The following is a 9507-nucleotide window of genomic DNA, read 5'->3' as shown; positions in this document are numbered from 1 at the left end:
ACACATTCATCAATAATCTTGTCGATAAAAGGTGTAGGATAGTTTTCCTTCGGACATGCTTGGTTTACATCCCTATAGTCGACGCACACTCTAATCATCCCTTGTTTTTTCATAACTGGAACAATACTTGATACCCAATCAGTGAGAGGTACAGGGAAAATGAAGCCAGCATGCAAAATCTTTTCAACTTTTCCTTTAATGGAAACGGCTTTCTTTAGATGAATAGGTCAAAGCCATTATCGTACTGGTTTGACATCAGGATACATTTTGATCTCATGTTCAACAATTCTTGAGTCAATGGCTAGCATTTCTTCATAAGATCATGCAAAGACATCTCTGAATTCACGAGAAAGACCACAGTAATTATCTAGTTCCGATGGAGAACAAGATTTACCGACATGAATATTTTCTACAACATTAGGCTTGGTCGAAATGTTTATGGAGATTGTTTCTTCTATGTTAGATATATTTCTCTCAAAATCAATTGTATTTACATAATTCGATAAAAAATCAACAATTGAAGGGTGGTGAATTTCTTTTGAATAACCCTCATTGTTATCTCAAAGGTGGGAACGATGATGATAATCTTCCCACGACGTCTCTCTTATCATCTTTGATTGGATGATTCCTTCATCCGTAGAATGTATATGTGAAAAAGGATCCGAAGAGGTACCATATTCTAAAGATCTATCTACCCATACAACTGTTGAGTGCGGTTTAGGGTTTTCCGCACAAGTCCAAGATATTGATTGCTACAAAGATTTGATGGGGCTTGGTGACATTGCCTCGCCATGATTATCACTCTCAAAATAGTCAGAACTCTTCTTATATTGAGATGATGTAGAAGATATCATGTTGCAGGTTTCCACTGTGGCCACTTCTGCGAAACTAGATGGTGATGGGAGGGTAAAGGTACCCATCAAGGAAGGATCTTTTAGGAGACCTACTCCAACATTCTGAAGTGATTGTGAATTTCCATGCATTAATGGAATGCTTCTTGTAGCTTGTGAACTATTAGCAAAAAAGTCTAACTGATCGATGACTGTGGTTCCACCTTTGAAGGGAAATGCAATTGTTCAAAAGTATGTGGAGACAACTGCAGCCATAGCATAAACCCAAGGCCTTCGCAGTAGAATATTGTAATCAACGAGTCCATCAACAACTTCAACTTCAATATCTATTGTTTTTTCCCCTAGTTCAACTTGCAAGCTACTTAAAAATCCCATATGGAGTGTACGTTCTTCCATCAAAAGGTTTTAGTGTTGTTGGTGATCGCGAAAAGGGTGGTGAACTAAGAGTTTTCCAGAAACTCATTGACATGATATAGGTAGATGCCCCCTCATCAATGATGGTTCGATGAAGATTTTTATTGAGGTCTTTCACCTGTATAGGAAAAGCTAGTTGTGCTGGTAACTGTGGCATATATCCTGTATGATTAAAGACCACAAGATTGGAATCTGTAGGATCGATTCCACCTATTACTGATAACAAAGACTGCTTTTGGGAGGGACAATTTTGCAATACTTCAAATGTCGACATAGCAGAAGGCGATTGAGCTAGATCTTCCGCTATATTATAATTTTGGGCTGCTTGAGCACGAGGATTAAATGTTGATTTGTGTACAACTCCCTTGGGTGGCTTAAATGTTAATTCAGGAATAATTGGTGGAACAAATTTTGGTGAAGTTGTGGTTGAAGTACTAGGTTAATCAGTAGCCTGGTTATTCGACGACGACGGGTTCCCGTAATCTTTATTCCTTGTCAATACCAAAACATCATTTTGCTTATTTGCCATGGATAGCATAAGCACTTGGGATGTGGAAGCATTATCAGTGGCAACCAAATGTGTTTCTGGGTTCGGAAACGGATCTGTCAGCACTACTAAGGTATTCAAAGCCTTTAAAAGTTTAAAGACCTCAGAGCGATGTGGACAATCTCTTGTAAAATTCTTAGCATTGAATATTAAACACGAATAACGAGGTTTCCTGGCCGTACTGGGGGTTTCAGATGATTTTTCAGGAGTGGAATTCTCTTGTTTCTTCTTATTATTTTTTCCCTTTTTCTTGCCTCCTGGTTGCTTTAGATTTTTTCCTTTGTCAGATGACACAACATTAATCTCAGAGGAAAGAGTGTTCTCAGATGGATTTGCATTTTGACTTGAAATAGTAAGAGTTTGACCAGATGGACCTCTTTCCATTTGTGTGCTCGAGGAACCGATCACGCTGTCACCGGCATGAGAGTCCCTAATCGATTTTGGAGGTGGTGGAACGATGAAGGCTGGTCTAAGTGCATTAGGAATTTTTTCATAGAGTGTGTCTGATTGTGTATAAATCAGATCCAAATATTGGGCACGAGCAATGACTTGCTCTTCTGTGACAACTCGTCCTTTGGCCACATCCTCAGAGTAAAAGTTGATCAGGAACATATGTCTTAACCATTCGACAATGACGCCTCCACTCATGAATATGATCTGATATGTGAGTGGAGGTAGTCTGTTTAAAGTTGGTCAGAAGTTCTGTTCCAGTTTCGTACCTGATAGGTAACTGAAAGTGGGTTAGAGTGGCTAGAATGTTGAAGTTATCAAAATAAGCTCTAGGTAATTCTATATACCATTTTGCAGCTAGACCAGTAAGCGTTCTCTGGAAAAGATGAAGTCTAGTCGAATCATCATGTAGGGTGTTATATGAGCACCATAAATGAAAATTCATTAGGTGATTCGATGGGTCTTCCCCTGGATTTCCATTGAACTTTGGAATGTCAGATGGTAATTTATGTGGAATCGTCGGCCACCAAGCGGCATAAGCAATTGGATCATTAGTGAGCTGGTTCAAATCTAGTAATTCTAGAGTTACTACAAATGGCAACTGCTGATGCTACAAATGGCAACTGCTGATTCAGGTTGGGTGGAGCATACCCAGGATAAGATGGAATCACTTGAGCAATACGTATTTTCATACTGGCGTAGGGAATCTATGTCTTGTAACCTTGATAAGGTCGTTGGACATAACCAGTATAGGGCGGTTGTTAATAATTGGTTTCGAAATATGGTTGTCCATATTCTACAAAACGTTGTTGTCCAGATCATTGGTATGTTTGATATTGTCCAAAACTAGTTTGAGCTTGAGAACCAAGTCCAGGCTGGGGTTGGGTTTGCTGGAATTGAGGTTGTTGATATTGCAACAACCTCAGTTTTTGAACCAGCTGTTGTTGCACAGTATTGACAGATTGACTAAGTTGTGGATCAATTATACCAGTGTATGCCTAGGTTACTCATGATAAAGGTACACTAAGTTGAGTTAGTTTTTGAGCACTAGTAACAAGCGGTTGTTGTACAACAACTTGCGAAACTTGAGCCCCTTTCCTTGAAACTCGAGGTTGCGAGGAAGAGGGGACAGTCTGTACCGATTGAGATACAATATGTTATGCTTGTGACTGTGTTACAATTGTAACAATAGGTGTGGTGGGAATATTGGACATAGGTTTCATTGGTTGTGTAGGATACACAATTCTCAGTTGTACTGGCAGTACTCGTTGCCATCGACTAACTCTAACTCCAGTTTGACCTCAATACTATAGGAAAATCTCATATGGCTGCCCCCCAGAGAAGGGACGAAACGGTGAGTATGTGTACTATTCTCCATATGGCAGCAATCCAATGTCTAACGGATACATCAGTCTTTGATGACTAGATTTCCGAATTTGATATTGATATGCAGGATCAAATTGTTGAGTTTCCATGTGAGAAAAACCATATTGAAATCTGGGCGAGTAAATGGGAGTTGACCATGGTGTTGAAGCGACCTATGAGTGGGTTCCAGATAATGTTTAATAAATGGAGCGGATGATTCTCCGCATAAGTATGAATCAGGTGTAACAGAAAACATCAAAGGGGTAGCAGCAGAATATTATGTTGCATCTGCATCAAAAGATACAGTCTTGGATGTTGAAGGTTCAGACATGGTTAACCTGTCCCAATGATTCGACATGAACTCACGATGAAGCGAGATTAAAAGAAGCGAAATTAGGAGTAGCAGGGTAGAGGTTAATCCCAGTTCCAAAATCAAACGGGGTGGTAGATGTGGAATCCTCTACTATCTCCTCTATAGAAATCAAACCAGGTGGAAGAGGTTGACCGTCAGGTTTGTAAATGATTTCTGGTGCAGAAGAAGGTGTAGTTTCTATAGTGACAGATGCTGGAGGGGTAACAACTTCTGGATACTAAAATTCAAAGTCCAAATTTTCAGGTAGCTAAACTACTGTCTCAAAGGGAGGTTCTTGAACAACTCTTGGTTCAAATGTAACCTCGGTTTGAACTAGAATGGGTTCCGGACCAACTCTAGATGGAGTTGTTTTAGGTTCAGAAGTATCTCTTGGTTGAACAATTTCAAATTGAGGATCAATTTGTTATTGGACAACTTTGGTTATGGTTACACTAGGATCAGTACTAGTGTCCTCAGGTAATGTCAAAACTTCCTTTTTAGAGGTGGATGTGCTAGAAATAATCGGAGTAACTAGAGTCTCTGCAGATGTTGAAACTAATGTTCCAAATAAGCCATATGAACTAGACACAGTTAAATGAGACCGCTTTGTTCGAATTGGTTTCGTTTCTACAGGCAAAGATGGTTGACTCACTAATCTCCGCGAACGACAGGGTTTGGATTGACTTTCTTCCACGATTGCAGATTACTTGATAAAAAAAAAAATCAACTAAGGGGAAGTGATGTTGTTCGTAGTCGATTTATTTTAACAACACTTGGACACAACTTTTCTTTTTTAGTTTTAAAGAGTTGACAAAAAGCTAAAGATGACTCTAGTCGCCTTCAATTTTTAATGAGCCTGAAAGGACAAGTGCTTAGATGGACCTTTTCTTTTAGAGAGTAAAAAGAGAATGAAAGTTACTACTCTAGAGAATCTAAACAAGAAGGTTTACCAGACTAATCGCAAAACTACAATATACACCTTGGTGATAAATTAAAGAGAAATTACCAAGGACTTTATGTACGGCAATCAATCTTCCTGAATGTTGTGTTCAGTGCATTGCAATTGATAATGCGGCAGACTCAGTTTCCTATGAATAAAGGATTTAAGCCTATTGGGGTCTCACACTATATAAGCGATGGTACTGTGAGCACAAGTTTGTACTAGCACTTGTCATATCAAAGAGAAGGAATCACCCAACCTTCAATGAAAACGATAGCCACTAGGTTTAACGACTCTAAAACACGTCTCTAGCCTAGACCTCTAAATGTGTTGTGTTAGATTCCAAAGCGTTGTTAAGTTCATTAAGGTTCTTTAAGTTGATCTTTCTTAAAAAATTTCCTTTGATGGTTCATCGTGAAAATGTGATCTGAAATTCCTAAAGATGCATCTACAATGATAAGCAATCTTTTCGTTTATTTGAACAATGAAAATCCTAACTACAAGGGATAGAACCTAGGAGCATTTTTTAGCAAACACCAAAGAGCACACTAATGCAATTTCCCTAAAATATATTTTTTGCACACAAACCAAAAATGCTAAAAATCCAAATGCATGTATTTTTTTTAGCTCTCCTTAATGTGAATGATTCAAGAAGGAAAACTAAATGTAGCAATGACTCAAAATATTTCACAAAGAATGAAAATTTTCGACAATTTTTTTTCAAAGGGAGAAAGGAAGACTCAAAATGACACTTTCAAGTTTGAAGAAATATCTTTTCAACACTTTGAATGGAATCAAATCGAATCAAATGCACTAAAATAGTTTAATCGATTAGCTATGAAGTAGGATTTTGTGACACTTCACTTTTTCGATGAAAATTGAAGATTTTACGACACTTTTTCTATTGAAACGACAAATTGATTAACACTACTTTTCGACAGACAAATACACAAAAACATTCACCAATATTAATATAAATAGAGGCTGATCTAAGTGATTTAAGTTGGCTTCAGTGATGAGACATTGTTCATATTCAACAAGCAACCAAATTGGAATGAAAACTAGTCAAAAACCTCAACTCCTAGATGGGAAAATTGAGTTTTAGTCATCCATTGAAATTTTTAGTGATAGACAGTGTGATGCATAGCACCTTGCCCATTTCAGAACTGATATGCATATCAGGTTACAGTTCAGGACAATGCGATGGTCATAGGGAGCAATTCTGAAAGTGTCTTTTGCTCAAATTTGCAGCAGTTTTCAATGGATTAAGCTTGGTTTTAATGAACAGTCACAAGTAGAGTGTAATGGAATTTCCTAAGAGGCTATTGAGCTATGAAAAGGGCATCTTGATTCTTTTGTCGGTCAAATGCTCAATACATAAACTAAACCAGAGATTAACTAAACTAGCATTTATCTACTATGCAATTACATAACAAAAGCAGTTCGAAAGCTTCCTGGGTAGCTTCAGAATCTATCTATAGTTCATATAATTCAACATAGAGCAAGAAACAACAAAAAAAAATCATCGATTCCCCAACGGAGTTGCTAATTTGTTTCTGGGAAAACTAGTATTTCTAGGAAATGCTAGCTCTCTAGGTTTGGTAGCTAACCTAGAAACAACAGTCAAATCAATTCAATGTCTTTCCTATGACTAATAGATAAGGGAAATATTATGAAATACCAACCTATAACTTTCGCTTGATTCCTCTCTTGATCTCCCTCTCCTTTGGCTGATCTTGTAACTCCTACCCGTACATAACACGCTTGGAGAGTACCTATATAGCTACAGAAACAAATACCTGTCAAAGCATAGTGATCCATCATAGCATAAACATCATAGAATCAGAAATATAATGAACAAATGAATGCATTTACAGTTAACACAAACAATTGGGAAAAATCTTGAAGAACTTTATTAATAACAAGGAGAATTACAACCCATAAGAAGCCTAATCCAGCACTATCCTCCCAGCTTCAAGGATTCTTCACCTCATGAACCAGCAAGAACACACCAACAATAACACAATGCTCTCACCTCAATACTGAAACTAGCAACACTTCCTTACAACTCAGAATAATTCAGCCTCCTGATCTCTTGGATGAGAGATCCTTTTATAGATGAGTGTAGGGGTTTGAGTCATAAATGGGGATGATGAATGCCTTTCTATATTTGGGAATTGGTTACATGAAAGAGGGGAATTGGAGATGGTTTCCTAGTTTGCCTAGTCATCCTTGGGTGAACTTAGAAGGGCAGGTGGAATAGAAGAAGTTTCTAGAAGTTTCCATGAGCAACCAACTCTCAAACTCTCCCGAAATTTTGTCCTACCTCGCCCATTGCACCTTCTAGAGGGCCAAACTATGATGCATCTCACTTTGATAGTGCAGTACCTGAGATGCATAGCACCCTAACACAGGGCTTTCAACAATGATTCATTTTAGGTAGTTTCTAGATGATTTTTGAGATGGAACTTTTTGCGGAATGAGGCATTCAGATGACTAAGTTGCTTTGGGGCATAAAACAACTATTTTAGTGGTTCATGAACCCTAATATCATCGACATGTGAATTTTGGGTTGATGTGCCCAAATATGTCTATAACACTATCACAACTTTTGCGAGAAGAAGATGTTGAGGATAAAAGATTGGATTTTGGAAGAATTAGTCACAAAATTCACAAGGGCGGTAATTTTGGTTGCACGTGTGGAGGTAAATGGATCAAATGTAATTTTGGCTGCATGTGTGTAGGTAGACAAGTCACAGTTACTCCTTTAATTTTTTTCGATGATGTGTTACTATTTGGTAGATTGACCTCTTTTGATCAGTCTTTGGACTGCTTATGAATAATATTAAATCTCATATGATTTATTCTTACCCAGATGATGCATTGGTACTAGAGATTTATCATATTTTTGGTGTTATCTCCACTGCATTAGATGCAGATTTTAAATATCTTAGATTTATGCTCCAACCTAATTGTTATCGAATTAAGGATTGGAGCTGAATTATAGAGAAAATCCACTTTATACTTTTATCATGGGCACACAGGAGGCTCTCCTTAGGAAGCAACTTAACTCTACTTCGAGCAGTCCTTCGGAGCATCTCTGTATATTGGCTTCATATTTTTCTCTCCATAAGAATATCAGTAAATGTATCTTTTCGGCTTCATCTTGGCATGGGACAATTTGTATCGTAAAGGATAGAGTGGGCTTGGTTGTTGTTTACTCTCTATGGAGGCGATGGATGACCAAAATCATCTATTTCTTTGATTCTCCTTAGTAAAATAAATTTGGAATGGTGTATTTAATATGTTACAATTACAGGCAGATTAGAACTACTCTTTTGTGGTTTATTGTATTTGGCACTGGATTATTGAATATAAAACATTTGGACCACTTCCAATATACATTACGGGTTCGACCCAAAGAATGCATTACTGTCCCAAGCTCCTTTGTTGTGATAAATCCACCTCCATCCTTGTCAGAAAAGCTAAAAGCCTCCCTGAACTTAGACATAACCTCCATCCCATATTCCTTTAGTATATAAAACCCTTCTCTCATTTTCTGACCACGCCAATCTACCCTCCATCACATATTCTCTCATGAGCCCTATGTAAACCACCATTTCATTCAAGGATGGGGATTTTGATGCCTCCTCTAACCATATTTGTTAGATACTTTCCCCCTTTTCTTGCTTATGGTTTCTTGAGTTGGCCTCCTCTAAATATTCCCTACTCTCCTTAAATTATTTCAAAGGTATCCTTTCGCTACTAACCCCATTTTACTAAATATCCTTGACATGTGTTGTTGGGAAAATTATCCAATACGGAATGACCCTATCCCACTCTAAGGAGTGATAGTACCTCAGCAACAAACAAGACAAAACTATCTAAGTGTTCTTCTTTATGAAATGTAAATAGAGGAGAAGGATGTAACTAACCGATGCCTTCCGCTAGTTTGTTGATCCAATCTCACTCTCTCCTGCTTGCTTCCAGCTGCTTGCTCCTTCACTGGCCCAGCTACACCAAGTTCCTGCAAAATGGCAAGAGACAGAAACTACAAGAAGCATACATTCATAACTAGTTTAAGGATTAGAATAAACTAAATATGCAAATACAACAAAACATCATTGAGATACATGCATATAGAGGAAACTCAAATGGCTTTATTGATGAAGAAGTAAAGTTCAGGAAGTGATACAACCATATGAGGCCCAATCCAGCATCACCTTCCCAGCAGAAAGGAATCTCCTCTTCACCTCCTTCAAAGCAAATCACCCAATAGTTCTAGTCTCAAACCAACAACAATTCTTTGCATTAACAAAATTCCAGCCTCTAGATCTCATGGGGGAGAGATCCATATATAGATGTTTGGAGAGAGGATGAGTCAGCTTGAGATGTGACTAGTGTCCTCTCCCTCTATCAGTTCTTGATTCCACTTGGAGGTTCTTGCTTCCACTTGGAGATTTGAAACCTCTTACTCATCACCAGTCGAATTCCCTAAGGCAAGTGTCATTTTGGAAGCTTCCTGGGTTCTGACACCTTGAGAAATGAACTTGCCACTTGTCCAATCTCGCTCAGCGCAGGTAGCCAG

This window comes from Pinus tabuliformis, chromosome 1_1, assembly GCF_031772625.1.
Source record: "Pinus tabuliformis cultivar Carrire ecotype Pingquan chromosome 1_1, CPIR1, whole genome shotgun sequence".
Lineage (NCBI taxonomy): Eukaryota > Viridiplantae > Streptophyta > Pinopsida > Pinales > Pinaceae > Pinus > Pinus tabuliformis.
This window is presented reverse-complemented; position numbering follows the sequence as displayed.